The following is a 17,012-nucleotide window of genomic DNA, read 5'->3' on the forward strand; positions in this document are numbered from 1 at the left end:
TCCTTCCGTGTCCACCCTCCCACTCTTTGCTCTACCCATAAAAAGAAGAAGAAGAAGAAGAAGAAGAAGAAGAAGAAGAAGAAGAAGAAGAAGAAGAAGAAGAAGAAGAAGAAGAAGAAGAAGAAGAAGAAAAACCCTTCTTATCTTCTGGAATCAGTTATCTTATCTTCTGTTGGTCAGTTTGCTAGCTAGTTAAGACAGACAGGTTTGCCTTGCTCACAGGTTTCATGATAAAGGATACACAGTTCAGATGTAACCTTTCACAGACATAACCTTCTGTTACTTCCTTTTCTAAACTCAGTTACCAGAGACTAAATGCTTCGTATTTCCTCCCCTTCTTATGCCACTTCCCTAACATTAATCAATAGAGTTCCTATAAATTAGCCTAACTCTAATAAAACATAAAATTTTAAGTTTCCTTTAATTGTCTTTTAACTATAGACTTAAGCTGTTTATCATGCTAAGTCTATATGACTAGCTATCATATTCACAAGGTCAAGGTTCCAAGTTTCCTTTAATTGTCTTTTAAATGTAAACTTAAAATTGTCTCATATTGCAAATATATATATATATATATATATATATATATATATATATATATATATATTCTGTCTACTAGACAGAAGAAAAAGCTCCTTGTTTCTCCTTCTGCTCCACAAAAGGTTTTTATCTTCCCTAAGCTCATCTTAAAACTGTTCATGCTGTTAACAAACTTATCTCTTTTATAAACTTTTATAAGCTCTAGGAAATTCACTCAGATCTTTTTAGTAATGACCAAGCAAATGCCATCCAGATAAGTACACCCTCCAATCAGTAACCTGAGTTTCTGCTTGTTACCTATTGCAGAGGGTGGGATTCCTCTCCTGTTCCCTGAGATTGGGACTCCCCTCACCCCAACCACCAAGACCTGAAGGTTTCAAATGTATACCTAAGAAAAGATTTTTCTCCCAAATGTAGTTAGCTTTATTCTCTACCTTCTAATGTGTGTGTGTGTGTGCGTGCGCGTGTGTGTGTGTGTGTGTGTGTGTGTGTGTGTGTGTGCGCGTGTGCCTGTGCCTGTGCCTGTGTCTGTGTTTTTCACCATCTTGTCAAATCCAGTCATTTATTAAAAATATACATCTAAGACTGCTCCAGAGGAGCAACCAGCAGATGCTCCAATCTACTCTAACAGATGCTTCTACTGGTTCTTCTTCCTATTCACAAATGGTTCCACAGACTCTCAACAGCAAGGAAACAGCCAACGTTCCTAAGACTAGCCTACATCCCCATATCCATTTTCTTAGGTTTCCAAGAGACACATCACCCCAAGTCGAAGTAACTAAAGATCATGACAACCCCATTCTTGCTTCACTGTCACCTCTTTGTAGGTTTTCCTTTTATAAATTAAACCAAAAGGGAGGGATATTGGCATTCCTTCTAGGCTCAGCCCCACAGTTTCCTGGCAATAGCCAGGTATTTTTGCTTTACTATAAAAGTGGCTGTTTATCCCCTCCTTGCTCTCTTACTCTCTTGCTCTCTGCTCTTTGTCTCTCTTTCTGCCCTTCCCCCTCCTCCCTCTCTCTCCACATGTTCCTGGCTGGCCTCTCCTCCCACCCCCCTCTGTCCCTACTCCCTTCCCAACTCCACTTCCCATGCCCTAAGTAAACTCTATTCCATACTATACCCATCACATGGCTGTACCTCAGAGGGAAGTGATGCCTCAGCATGGGCTCGTTAAGGCACCCCTCCCACCCTCACCATACTGCCACGCCTCTACCAAAGCATATCCTTCTCTCTCTCTCTCTCTCTCTCTCTCTCTCTCTCTCTCTCTCTCTCTCTCTCTCTCTCTAAAACATAACACATGCTATGCTTTCTGGAGTAAGTACTAAACAAGTAAAACTCTGGTTAGAGAATACCTATCAATCACAAGGCTTCCTGTAGGGCAATACTGCAAGAGAGAGAAAGGAAACTCTGGGTTTAAAGGGCTATCATGTGAAATATAGGTGCAATTCTTGAATCAACCAGCAGAAGGCGAGTAAGGACTGCCTGGATTCAGGTTTTCGCGGAAGGGAGTGGGGGGAGAGAAAAAGGGGGATTCCAAAGGCTTAGATTGAGAAACCACAGTAAAATGAAGATGAGCTACTTTTGGTTTGTTTGTTTGTTTTGTTTTCAAATGTCCACTTTATTCCACATAACACCAAACCAGACTGTCATTTGCATCTGAGGAGGATGACCCATGAGACTTATCTGGAGAAATATCATCCAACTTTACAGTGCCAGACACCCCAGACAAGTATTCCACAATGTAGAAATATGGGTATCACCACTATATGTTACATAAAGAGAAATACCAATAAACTTCAATACGTAGTAAATACATCTGTTCCTTACAATACAGGTATGCAGCTGTTACAAAGCCATAATAAATGGTTTTATAAAATGAAGTTTTATTTTATGTTACTCTGCTGTTACATAGGACATAACATTTTCACAAGGCTTTTTTGGAACTACAGTCAATAATTACCAAAGACAATATAGTGGTCTAATTCTCTAAAGAACAACCACTGGACAAAAAAACCGGACACCCTCTCATATGTGCACAAATCTGTATGGAAAGGTCTCCATGGCTGCGACTCAAGTCCCAGATGAGTTTCTTTTGTCTAAACAGATGTTATAGCTGTGTGGCATGCTGTTTTGTACTCTTATTTTTCTATTGGGTGATTTGCCCAAGATCAGTTCCTGGAAACACTGGTCCACAGATCTAGCTGTTTACTTAGCATTTTAATCTTTTACTGTTAGACCACACAGACCACTTTATTAGACTTGACCACAAAATGAAAACAAATTTTCAATAAAAATATTCACTCAGACTTATCTATGCCTCCTGTGTAACCAAAGAATTATCCAGTCCCATCTGAGACTCTTAAAGACAGGGAAGTCATGACCTTTTCCTTCTGAAACTGCTTCAGCAACAAGAGAAATTCAGGAAACTTTCCAGTGGGCTTGCTTTTCCCTTCCCACCTCTGGGGCCTACAAGAGGGGTGATCATTTCTTCCTACAGAACTGACTACAGGGACTGTGGCCTAATTTCTGAGAGGTAAAGAAGGCAGAGACATAACAGAGAGCATTCAGGCTGATATGAAGAACACTTAAAATATATAATACCAAAGATAACCTCAGAGAATGCCAACAGAATTAAAATGATGTGAAATTTATACCTGTTTTACTTTTAAAGCACATTACTGGGGTTAAAGGGCATAAAAACTGCCAATGTTAGGGTGCAATGAGATATCTTAGTATGTAAAAGTGTTTGTTATAAAAGGGTGACACTTTTTATTCCAAGAACCAAAAGGTGTAAAAGTGGAAGGAGAGAACCAACTTCAGAGAACAAACTTTTGCATATGGGCCATGGTGTGTATCTCTATGTTTGTACACATGAGTGAACACACACACACACACACACACCTATAAGTGACTAAATAAAATGAACAAAATTGTTTATTATATATATCTTAAAGAATTTGAGGATAAGTATATATTTGTGAATGTATCATCAGCATTGAGACCAAAAACACATCCATGAATCTATTATCTCCTCTAGTTTTTTTTCTATTTCCTATAATTGCTTTTATTAGCTTGTTTTTGTTGTTAGAACATTTATACTGGTATAAATTCTCTTATCAAAATTTAAATACACAAGAGAATATCGTGCTTCCAGTCTGCAACTCTGCCCAGGGCAGATCAGGATGTCTTGCCCCCTCACACACCCAAGGACAACCTGTCTCCTAGGAGATCTGTCGTAAACAGGGTCACAGGTGAGACATCTCCCCCCAAGACCTTCCCCAACTGGTACCCCATGGGGCCCAGAGGACACAGGCACTATCTGCTATGCCAGAGATACATCTTCCTTCTGGTCAGCAACTCTGCCCAGGGCAAATCGGGTCCTCCTGCCCCTCTCCCACAACACAGAGACAGCTTGTCTCCTAGGAGGTCTACCATGCCCTAACTAGGAACACAGGAAGCAACCCTAACAGAGACAGCACTGTCAGCCTCCCAGGAGGTCTACTCTAATCCAGGTCACAAAGCTCTATCTGCCTAAAAGGAGGGACAGGCTCCAGTCAGAGATAACCAGGACAGTTAACACCAGGCATATACAGATGGTGACAGGTAAGGACAAGAACATGGGCAACAGAAACCAATACAACTTGATACAATCATAGCCCAGTTGTCCTACTACTGCAAGTCCTGGTTACATCAACACATCTGAAAAGCAAGATTCTGACCTAAGATCCCATCTCATGAAGATGAACCTTAAGGAGGACATAAATAACTCCCTTAAAAAATACAGGCAAACACAGATAAACATGTATAAGCCCTTAAGGAGGAAACAAATAAATCCCTTAAAGAAATACAGGAAAACACAATCATGCAGGTAAAGAAATTGAACAAAACTGTCTAAGATCTGAAAATGGAAAAATAAACAATAAAGAAATCACAAATGGAGGCAATCCTGCAGATGGAAAAACTAGGAGAAAGATCAGGGGCTACAGAGGCAAGCATCACCAGCAAAATACAAGAGAAAGAAGAGAGAATCTCAGGTATATAAGATACCATAGAAGATATAGACATATCAAAAATAAATAAATAAACCCACAAAGTGTAAAAAGTTCCTAATGCAAAACATTCAGGAAGTTTTGGACGCAATGAAAAGATAAAAGAAGATGATTATTCCCTTTTCAAAGGACCAGAAAACGTCTTCAACAAAATCATAGATGAAGATTGGAAAAAAATCTTCACTACCCCACATCCAGTAGATGGCTAATATCCAAAATATATAAAGAACTCAAGAAGATAACCTCCAAAAAACCAATTAACCCAATTAAAAATTGGGATGCAGAACTAAACAGAATTCTCAATGGTGGAGAAGCACTTATAGAATGCTTTTAAAACTTATAGAATAGTTTTATGATATTAAAACTCCTTAGTCATCAAGGAAATGCAAATCAGAACAACCTTAAGATACTACCTTATAGCAATGAGAATGGCTAAGATCAAAAACTCAGGGGTTAGCAGATACTAGCAAGGATGTGGAAAAAGAGGAACACTCCTCCATTGTTGGTCAGATCAAAATCTGATACAACTACTCTGGAAATCAATCTGGAGGTTCCTCAGAAAATTGGAAATAGTTCTAACTATGGAGTCAGCTATATCACTCCACTCCAGGACATATACCCTAAAGATGCTCCAATATATCACAGGGATGTATGCTTAACTATGTTCATAGCAGCCTTATTTATAATAACCAGAAGCTGGAAACAACCCAGATTCCCCTCAATGGAAAAATGGATACAGAAAATGTGATACATTTACACAATTGAATACTACTCAACTATTTAAAATGAGGACATCACGAATTTTGCAGGCAAATGGAACCAGAAAGTCTCATCCTCAGTGAGGTAACCTAGACCCAAAAGAACATCCATGATATGTATTCACTAATAAGTAGATATTAGCCAAAAAGCTCAGAATACCCATGATACAACTTACAGTCCAGATGAAGCTTAACAAGAAGGAATATCCAAATGTGGATGCTTCAGTCCCACGTAAAAGGGGGAACAAAATAATGACATGAGGCAGAGGGAGAGAGGGACCTGGTTTGGAGGGGGAAGGGAGAGGGGAAAAGTGGGGGACAGGATCAGGTGTGGGTGTGGCCTTGATCGAAAATGTGTGTCACTGGAGGTAGGTATTGAGACTTCAGAAGCCTACATTGGGCCCAGTCACTTTCTCTGACTCTGCTCTCAGCTTTTGTTCCAGCATCATGGCTACCTGCCATCCACCGGTCTTACTATGATGCTCATATACTAACTGAAACTGTAAGGAAACCCTAGCTTTCTTTCTTAAGTTGCCTTGATCATGGTTTCTCTTTAAAGCAATAAGAAGGTAAAAAAGGCCTGCAGAGATGGCTTGTGGGAAGCCACATGTGCCGTTGCAGGGTGGCGCAGGCTACTGCTGGCCACCACACATAAGTTTGGGCAAACAACCAATGCATACTTATGCAGTAAAGTTTTTTCGCCAAAACACTGCCTGGCCTGGGCATGATAATGAGGCTCTGCAAAGTACTAAGAGAGTTAACCAATCAGATGTGAGACATGCAAATGAGGCATGTTAATGAGGTTTTGTGAGATACTGGGAGAGAATAACCAATCAGATGAGGAACATGCAAATGAGGTATAGTGCATAACCAATCCGGGTGTGAGACACGCCTCTCCTAGGCCTATATAAGACCCTGAGCCCCAGTTCTGGGCTCAGGGTCTCTTCGCCTCTGCAATCAAGCTCTCCCAATAAACATGTGCAGAAGTATCCTGTTGCAGTGTAGTTCTTACTGGCCAGTCTGGCGTGCGCAAGACTTGAAGAATGGCTCAGCAGTTAAGAGCTTTGACTGTTCTTCCAGAGGTCCTGAGTTCAATTCCCAGCAACCATATGGTGGTTTACCACAATCTGGAATCCGATGCCCTCTTCTGTTGTGTCTGAAGACAGCTACAGTGTATATATATATATATATATATATATATATATATATATAATAAACAAATAAATCTAGGGGAAAAAAGAAAGGTACATAAGACAAATGATAATCTAGAAACCTCTGATTTTTTAATATTTTAAAAAATCTTAAAATATTTCTTTTTTTTTTTTTTTGGTTCTGTTCACTATATATTTTCAAATAATCTTCCTTCAAGTTAAAAGGTTCTTTTTTTCCTGTTTGGTCAACACTCATGTTGGACTTTATTAAATATTTTCATTTCTGTCTTTGTACTTTTCAGCTTAAGATATTCCATTTGATATTTAGGCATAATTTGACCTGTTGAGCTTCTCAGGTCAGTCACTTAATTAAGATAATTAATGTGGGATATCCATTCTACTATGGGTGACATCATCCCCTAGGCTAGATGTCCTAAACTATATGATTAGATAAATCTAGTTGAGCACAATCAAGAAAGCCAGAGTGCACAGGTGCATTCATTCTCTCTGCTCCTGAGGATGTGATGTGACCATCTGCTGCAGTCTCCTCATCAGAAGCTTCTTATTCCTCATAGGAAAGGAGCACGATATGTAGCTGTGAGAGGAACCAAACCTCTTTCTCCTCCAAGTTGCTTTGTGTTGGGGTATTTTATCACACTACAAGATTGAAACCAGAACATGTGTCTACAGAGAACTGAGAGTGACAAGGACAGTAATTTATCAAATACTTCTATGCTTACCTGAGCTAAGGATAATTAAGTCTACTGGTGCTCCCACCTACTGTAAAATTCCACAAAGAATAAGTTAATTGAATGAAAGAATGAGTTACTAAACAGCAGCTAAAAAGTCTAAAATTTCTCTAAGAATACTTACAGCTCTCTTATGTTTATAGGAAAACACTGCTATAGAATTTTTCTTAATAATTTTGTCAGTTATTGTATGTGTCTTACCATAAGAGAGTACTTACAGTAATTTCATGCCTGTGTCTGACCTCTGCATCTATTGCACATTGACCTCCAATCCTACCTCCTTTATGTACCACTGTGTGCCTTTCAAATGCTTTTCTAAATCTGTAAAACACATAAATATTAGCTTCATATCATCTATGATAAAATCATTCCTCTGAGAATGGGAAGGATAGCAAGGCAAGGTACTATACCACCATGCCATGAAAGGTAGTGGAAATGGAAGTGTGACATTGGTGGAGTACTCAGAAGTTCCACTGCCAACAGTTGTAAGTACCTGTAGGCTAAGACACAAAGCTGAGGGAAGACTGAAAATGGGGGATTAACATAGTCCAATACAGCCTGAAAAGATCTCATTACATGTATAAAAGGATGCAGTGTTTGCCACACCACCTCCAGTAAGGATCTGTGTGACAAGTTCCACAGGCTGAGGCATTTGACCTTAAAAGGGGGAGGCCTCCTGGAACTGGTTGTGGAACTCTTCCCTGGAGAAAAATTATAGAGTTGTAGTTCTCTTGGTTACTTATCTGTTTTATTGTTTCTATTTCTTTTCCTATATACGAGATGTTCCTGATAGCCTAGGCCAAGTATTATGGTTACAAAACCATCCTTTGAAATGGAGTCACTAAACGTGACTTCATCTCTGAGAAAACCAGCAATTCACTTTATAAATCATGTGTAAGATAGTATTGATAAATAAAAACTTTCCCAACAATAATATTTTATATGGCTGCACCTGTGTCATCAGAAGTAGGTTTTGGTATCTTGTTTAAGAAAGCCTTAATTAGAAAGAATTGAAACAGTTTAAATTTATGCTTTGAAGAGTTACAGAAGATCAGGAGCTAGAGGTTAAATCATAACTGATCATAAAAGTTCATTAGCTTGTTCTTGGAAATTTGCCACTAGCCTTAGATGATTTTTGTATTTTGATGTACTAAATGATCATAATAATATTCATTCTACTTGGTTGATTTACTGAAAACATATTTTATTGAAGTTGTAAGTCTTGGATGATTTTGTATTTTGATGTACCAAATAATTATTGTTATGTACCTTACTGCTTCTATTTTGCTGCTTCACTGAACACAGCTTTTCAGAGGTGTAATGCCGGTTTCTCTATGTATAAAAAGAGCTGCAAAATACAGTCAGATTCAGACTGCCTTGTGTTTGTTTCTGTTTGTCACCACCGAATCCTTACCCACCTGACCTCGAGAACCCACATCTCAGGGACCCCCATACCCAGCTGGGGTGGAACATGGCAAGTGTTGAATGCTGTAACATAAATGTGGGACTCTAATTTATTTAGCTCTCTAAATTCCAGTCCTACTGAAGCTGCCTGGCTTGTTCATAGGACACAGTGGGATGTTGAAAAGGCTTTGGGTTGGTAAATAATTTATATACTTTCTAACTCTTTGCTGATTTCTTTAATATTTATTTAATATTAAATTAAAATTAATAATTTAATATTAATATATTTAATATCATAACCTGCCCCACACTGAGCAGTCTGTAATGTTTGATATTCATGGTCTTACTTTGGGTTAAGCAACTGTACAAGCTCCCACCTTGCTCAATAATGAAATGAGTGACTCTTTAAAGTCCACACTCTCAGATGAAATCAACTGGTATGTAGGGTGTGCCGTATCAGTACATCTCACTCAAGAATGTTCTCTTGCCACAGAGAAACAGAGACTGTTTGTTCCTCTGTTAGAGTACAGTAGGAGATCCCTAAGGCAGATGTGGTCCTTTATACATGTATAGTTCTTCCTTCTTCTGAACATTGCTTTTGGTGCTTTAGAAGTTTTCTATGTGCTAGAGTACTTATACTCACTAAATACCACGTTCTGCACATTGGTAAGGGATTGTTTAACTAAACCACAATTCAAAAGAATTGGTGGGGGCTGGCGAGAAGGCTCAGCGGGTAAGAGCACTGACTGCTCTTCCAAAGGTCCTGAGTTCAAATCCCACAACCACATGGTGGCTCACAACCATCCATAATGAGATCTGACGCCCTTTTCTGGTGCATCTGAAGCCAGCTACAGTGTACTAACATATAATAATAAATAAATCTTTAAAAAAAAAGAATTGGTGGGGTGAATCAAAACAAAATAGGAAAAACACATTATTGAATACACTACAAAGGGGTACTGAGCTGGTTTGTTCAAGAGTACCAATGGCTGCAGCATTAGCCACTGAGCTGTAGGGGAATGGGTCTCCACTCTTGAGAAGTACTTGTCCTTGTACATGGCTTACCCACATGAATTTCCTGCTGTGTGAATGAGTACAATCCAGACTGGCTGGTATATATGGAAAAAAAGCTCGTGTGCACTCACTCCCAGTTGTGCAGCCTTTGTCACACCAATGAAGACCTTCCTTGCAAAGAGGGAGTTTCTGGTTCATTGAAGCTTAGTGTGGCCATAGGCTCTACTTACAGAGCCTGGGCTGAAGCTTTATGGCATTAGTCTCCAGTACTGCTTGGCTCTCAGGTTGGCCAGAAGTAAGATTTTACTAATTGGGATTTCTGGAACAGACTTCCAAAAATTCCCTATTTGAAACCCATCTTTTCTCACTTCTTTTTAATGTCTTTCCCTCCACATAGGAATGACTTCTCATAGCCTCATTTTTCACTCCTGTAGGCCCTTGCATGAACTGTCAGACTGTGAAACCTTCTAAGCACTCAAAAGCCAAGAATTTGGCTTTCTGTTTTTCCACTATGAACCTAAAAATTTTGTTACATTTCCTTTGAGTTAGCCAGACAGGATTTGTCTATTTTACCTTTTTTTTTTTTTCCATTTTCTCCTGAATACTTTTAGTACCTTAAAAAAAATAAACTTATATACTGGCCTATTATCTCAGACTTGCTAAATCTTTCCTGGATCACGAAGGAAGATCATGTTCCACAACAGAGCCTATTAGCACCACTAAAGCTTTATATCAGGTCCGAGGTCACTGATGAATCAAATCCTTTCTTAATTGTCTTATGAACACAGTTCCACATGACACCCGTTCACTGGGAATCAAGCACCTCCTTTCTCATACCAAATTCTCTCAGTCACTTCCTCCTTCCTCTGTAGTCTTTCCCTTGCTGCTATCCATGGGAACTTCGACAAACTGACAATAGCCAAGTATCCCTAATCATTTCAATAAGCAGTTCAGTAGAGATTGTTTTCTCTTCTATTGCCTGGGATTGCAGCAAAAGAGCAGAAGCCAAGCAAAGCAACATCAAGGCTTACATAAGAAAGAAGCTAGGTGGCAGAGAAAAGATTGGAAGTCCTTCCCCACTAGGAATCCCTACAACAGAAAGAGCATGCCCATGAAAAGCCCATGGTATACAAATTCAGAAGAAGGTATTGTGTAGATGACCCATAAAGCTTATCAATCTCAGGATTCTGACCTCTTGAGTATGTGATTTTTTTTCCCTCAATTCATTAGTTCACTCCTGTTCTCCATTCTTTTTCTGTGTGCGTGTTTGCTGGTTTTTCAAAAGAGTATTTCTCTTTGTAGGTCTGGATAACATTCAGGGTTTTTTTTCTTTTTTCCTCTTTCTTAATAGACTTTACTCAATTTCTAACCGCATATCTCTTGTCCAGTTCTTTGCCCTTATGCACATGATTCTGGAAGCTTCATGTTTCCCTGGGACACAGATCTGTGGCTATAACAAGATCATGTAGCCTTTATATCAAAGAAGAATGAGTAGTTATATTACTGTTTGTCTACTTTCACAACAAAACCAATCTACCTCCTTGTCTCATGGCTTCATCAATCAGGTTGTGAGAAGCTCTCTCACTTATTGTTTAAAAATCTTTCTCAATTCAAGCAGTTCAGATGCAAGGTATTCCGTAATTATAATTTTCTGTACTGTATATATGTATTTACATACATGCTGAATCATGGACTTCTCTCTTCCTATTACTGATCTGACTTGAAGAGTAAGCATCTATTCTTTCAGACCTCCCTTCCCTATTCAATGTCCAGTGCTTCTCAGGGGTTTCAAGTTTGGGGATCTGAAGAACTCCTTAGCACAGATTTAACTTCAAACTGTAAGAAATGGCAATCCAATACCTCCACTGCCTATTTCCCCTTTTTTGCCACCTCCATTGTCAAATCCAAGGTTCATATGCAGGACAGAATCCACATTGCAAATACTTTCCAACAGATATCTGTGTCTACCTGTCTTATGGTCCATTGTTGGGGCCATGAAGCCAATCCTTCCCATCAGATGTCTGTACATGCCAGATATAACACTGATGACAGACAAAGCAACTATTCCAACAAAGTCTAGCTAAGTAAACAAATGTATTAAGTTTCTTACCAGAGTTGGTAAGAGGATATTTAAAGAGTCACTCAATGGAAGCTGCATCTCTAAAAAGTCTGCTCCAGGATGGGAGCATTAAACTTGCTTCTTAAAACTCTCTGTACAACTTGCAGTTACTCCATTGAAGAGAGTCTCCTTTCTCCCAGAAATTTCTTACTTTATATATACTTAAACCCAGGTTGTGGCCTTGTGCCTGCCCTCCCTCCCTCTCTTCTACCCTCCCTTCCTCCCTCCCTTTCTTCCTTCATTTCTTTTTGAGACAGGGTCTCTCTTCATTACCCTAGCTGTCCTGGAGCTCACTGTGTAGATCAGGTTTATCCCAAACTCACAGGGTCTACTTGCTTCTGCCTCCCAAGTGCTAGGATTAAAGATGTTTGCTACCATGCCCAGCTTCATTTTGTAACTTTCTGAGCTAATTCAGCCAGGTAAGATACACCCTGAGCCTTGTAACTTTCCTTAGGAGTCTTATGAAGCTTGCTTTCATCTTTCTGAAGGTTTAAATTCAACAAAAGTAACTGTATCCAAGTTACACTATAGGCAAACTGCCAAAAAAATCAAGTACAAAAGAAACCCTGAAGGCAAAAAAAAAAAAAAAAGAAGAAGAAGAAGCAGCATAAAATACTAGGCTTGTGGTTGTTTTAATGAAAATGGTTCCATAGAGTCATAAACATGAATGCTTCATTCATAGTTAGTGGAACTGTTGGGAAGGAACAGAAGTCTGGCCTAGTTGAAGAAAGTGTGTCACTAGAATGGGCTTTGAGGTTTCAAAAGTTCCATGCCATTCCCAATATGTGTTTCTTTCTTTTTCCTACTCATGGATCAAGATGCAAACCATCAGCAGTTCCTGATGCCATGGCTCTGCAACAACATCATGAACTCTAACCCTCTGAATTCATAAGCCCAAAGTAAATATTTTAAGTTGCCTTGGACATGGTGTCTTATCACAACAATAGAAAAGTAACTAAAACAAAGCTAATCTCAGATTTTTCTAACAGGAACATTACAGGCTAAGAAAAATAGCATAATAATTCAAAATATTAAAGGAGAAAACTTGCTAAGCAAGCAAACTTTTCTTAGCAGTGATGTCTTTCAATGATAAAATAGAGATAAAAGCTTTTCCAGGCAAACAAATAATAACAACAAACACCAAAAGCAATGAAACCAAACCAAGTGCTAATGAACACCAGAAGTAGAAAAAGTTCATCAGCATGAAGCCTATCTGTTCTATAAAACTACTAATGGAAATGCTTTAGGTTGCAAGAAAATTATGCCAATTATTAACACAAATACAAAAACAACAGTGAGTGATATCCGTATTCCATTTTTAACAATGAAAATATCTAGATTAAAACAAATAATAAGAAAGACCCACATAATATAACTATACTTCAGAAAAGATATATACAACAGACATATAGAGATTATACAATCCAGCAGCAAGTGTGAATTATTTCCAAATGAGAACAGTGTTCTCTAGGAAAGGTGAAATACTGGGCATCAAACAGGTCTTAAGAAACTTAAGAAATTATATCAAGTTTTCTAAAACTAGAAGCAGGAAAAGGAAGAGTTTTTGAATATTTAAAATATAAGTTAAATCAGCCATGTTATTCAGTAATTAATAAGTCAATGAAGAAACAAAAAAAGAAATAAAATATATTAAACCTTATGGGATGCACCAAAAACAGTTGTAAAAGGCAAGTTTGTAGAAAGAAATTCCTCCATTCAAAAGAAAACCCTCCAACCCCACTCTCAAAAATACAACCTGATGTCATATCTCAAGGAATTAGAGAATGTGAATGAACTAAATCCAAGTCCTAGGATAGCAGCCTTACTGCTCAATACTTCTAAACATTTTTAAACCAATAGTAAATTCTTCTCAAGATCTTCTAAGAAATTTTAGGCCTGAAAATACTGCCAACTTCATTTTATGATTCAAGTAGTTTTCTAATATGAAGGCCAGATAAAAATTTTACAAAAAAGGGAAAAAGAGGAAAAATAAAATAAAATTATACTCCAACATACCAAATAGAAAATTACAAATCCCTCAAATGAATATTTGTAATCAGGAGCTTGCAGCTTAGTGAAAACATCATAAGGATGATTCAATATACAAAAACCACATGATCCTATTAATTCATGTAGAACACTTATTTAACAAAGTTTGACATATTTTCTTGACTAATGCCTCCCATTAGGAACTTCAAGATGGCTCAGCAGGCAAAGGCACTTGAAGCCAAGGCCAACAACCTGGGTGCCATCCCTGGGACCCACAGGATGAAAGGAGAGAACAATTCCCACAAGTTGTTCTTTGATCTCTACATATACAATATATTGGCTAATTTTGTGTCAACTTGACACTAGCTGGAATCATGAGAGAGAAAGGAGCCTCTGTTGAGGAAATACCTCACAGATTCAGCTTTAAGGCATTTTCTCAATTAGTGATTGATGTGAGAGGGCCCAGCCCATTATGGATTGTGCTATCCCTGGACTAATAGTCCTAGGTTGTATAAGAAAACAGACTGAGCAAGTCATAGGAAGCCAGCCAGTAAGTAGCACCCATCCAAGGCTTCTAAATCCAGGCTTCTGAATATTTGAGTTCCTGTCCTGACTCCCTTTGGAGATTAACAGCCATGTGGAAGTATAAGGCAAATAAACCCTTTCCTCCCCAACTTGCTTAATGATGTTTTGTCACAGCAATAAAAACCCTAACTAAAATATGCAGTGTCACTCTCGGTCCCATATTGAACTCTAGTTGGAAGAGGCGAGTCTGGTCTCAAAATGGAGGGCCATGATCCAAAGGAACCAGAGAAGCTGAGGAAGCTGTTTATTGGCAGTCTGAGCTTTGAAACCACAGATGATAGTTTAAGAGAACATTTTGAGAAATGGGGCACACTTACAGACTGTGTGGTAATGAGATATCCCCAAACAAAATGTTCCAGAGGCTTTGGTTTTGTGATCTACTCTTGTGTTGAAGAGGAGGATGCTGCAATATGTGCTCAGCCACACAAGGTTGATGGGCGTGTGGTGGAACCAAAGAGAGCTGTTTCTAGAGAGGTTTCTGTAAAGCCTGGTGCCCATTTAACGATGAAGAAAATTTCTGTTGGTGGTATTAAAGAGGATACGGAAGAATATAACCTGAGAGACTACTTTGAAAAGTATGGCAAGATTGAAACCATAGAGGTTATGGAAGACAGGCAGAGTGGGAAAAAGAGAGGATTTGCTTTTGTAACCTTTGATGATCATGACACAGTTGATAAAATTGTTGTTCAGAAATACCACACTATTAATGGGCATAATTGTGAGGTGAAAAAGGCCCTTTCTAAACAAGAGATACAGTCTGCTGGATCACAGAGAGGTCATGGAGGTGGATCTGGCAACTTTATGGGTCGTGGATGGAAACTTTGGTCGTGGAGGGAACTTTGGTGGAAGAGGTGGCTATGGTGGTGGAGGTGGTGGCAGCAGAGGTAGTTATGGAGGTGGTGATGGTGGATATAATGGATTTGGAGGTGATGGTGGCAACTATGGTGGTGGTCCTGGTTACAGTAGTAGAGGAGGTTATGGAGGTGGTGGACCAGGATATGGAAACGAGGGTGATGGATATGGTGGTGGAGGAGGAGGATATGATGGTTACAATGAAGGAGGAAATTTTGGTGGAGGTGACTATGGTGGTGGTGGAAACTATAATGACTTTGGAAATTATAGTGGACAGCAACAATCAAATTATGGACCCATGAAGGGGGGCAGTTTTTGGTGGAAGAAGCTCAGGCAGTCCCTATGGTGNTGGCTATGGATCTGGAGATGGAAGTGGTAGATATGGTAGCAAAAGGTTTTAAAATAAAACAGTTCTTAGCAGGAGAGAGAGCGAGGAGTTGTCAGGAAAGCTGCAGGTTACTTTGAGACAGTCGTCCCAAATGCATTAGAGGAACTGTAAAAATCTGCCACAGAAGGAACNATGATCCATAGTCAGAAAAGTNACTGCAGCTTAAACAGGAAACCCTTCTTGTTCAGGACTGTCATAGCCACAGTTTGCAAAAAGTGCAGCTATTGATTAATGCAATGTAGTGACAATTAGATGTACATTCCTGAGGTCTTTTATCTGTTGTAGCTTCGTCTTTTTCTTTTTCTTTTCATTACATCAGGTATATTGCCCTGTAAATTGTGGTAGTGGTACCAGGAATAAAAAATTAAGGAAATTTTAACTTTAAAAAAATAAATAAATAAATAAAATATGCAGTGTCATGGAGTCATGCACCCTCCCTACAGGCACATAAAAAATAAATAAATAAGCATAACAAAAATTTAAAACTATCATTGGATACAGTCCAGAAGGAAAGTACCTCAACATAACAGACGCCACATGTAACACATACAGCACAGTTCATGTCACACTCAGTGTGCAAAGATTGAGAGCTTCTCTTTCTTTTTTTTATTAGATATTTTCTTCATTTACATTTCAAATGTTATCCCCAAAGCCCCTTATACCCTCCCCCTGCCCTGCTTCCCAACCCGCCCACTCCCACTTCCTGGCACTGGCATTCCCCTGTACTGGGGCATATGATCTTCACAAGACCAAGGGCCTCTCCTCCCACTAAGCCATCCTCTGCTACATATGCAACTAGAGCTTCTCTTAAGAGCAAGAACAAAGCAAGGAAAGCCTTTGCGAGGTCTGCCTGACACTGTGTTCCAAGTCCTTGTCAGAAAAGTTAGGCAAGGGAGCAAAAGAAAATAATTGGAAATACACTGAGAGTAATGGGGCAAGATAAACATATTCATTTATGGTGAACTAATTTTTGAAATACCAAGAACACAAAATAGTGAAAGGACAAATCATTACATTAAATAATATTGGTATAACTGTATACTATGCATAAGAATGAAAGTAGAACCTCATTTTATATCACATATAAAAATAAAGTTTAAGATAAAGACTTAAATATAATACATGAAACTATAAAAATACTGGAAGAAAACATGGAAAATTTATGGCAAACACATAGATACAATAAAATGAATTGTACTATTTTTTAAAGAAAGAAACTACTTTCCCCAGCTAGATAGCTATCAATAAGAAAACAACAGAGCTGCTAAAGATACAGGGAAAGATGAAATATTTATGTGCTGCTAGTTGAAAAGTACTATGCTAATATGAAAAGAATATTCTAATATCCTAATATACAGTGATACCACTCTGGGAATATACCTAAAGGAGTCTAAGTTAGTGTACAACAGAG

At 38.7% G+C, this 17,012-nt stretch overlaps 1 pseudogene; it reads left to right on the top strand.

Annotated features, from left to right (window-relative positions):
- The first annotated feature begins 14,559 nt into the window (after positions 1-14,559).
- On the top strand, positions 14,560-15,614 carry LOC110291595 (annotated as a pseudogene).
- Positions 15,615-17,012: the final 1,398 nt, after the last annotated feature.

Source organism: Mus caroli, chromosome 3 (assembly GCF_900094665.2).
Source record: "Mus caroli chromosome 3, CAROLI_EIJ_v1.1, whole genome shotgun sequence".
Lineage (NCBI taxonomy): Eukaryota > Metazoa > Chordata > Mammalia > Rodentia > Muridae > Mus > Mus caroli.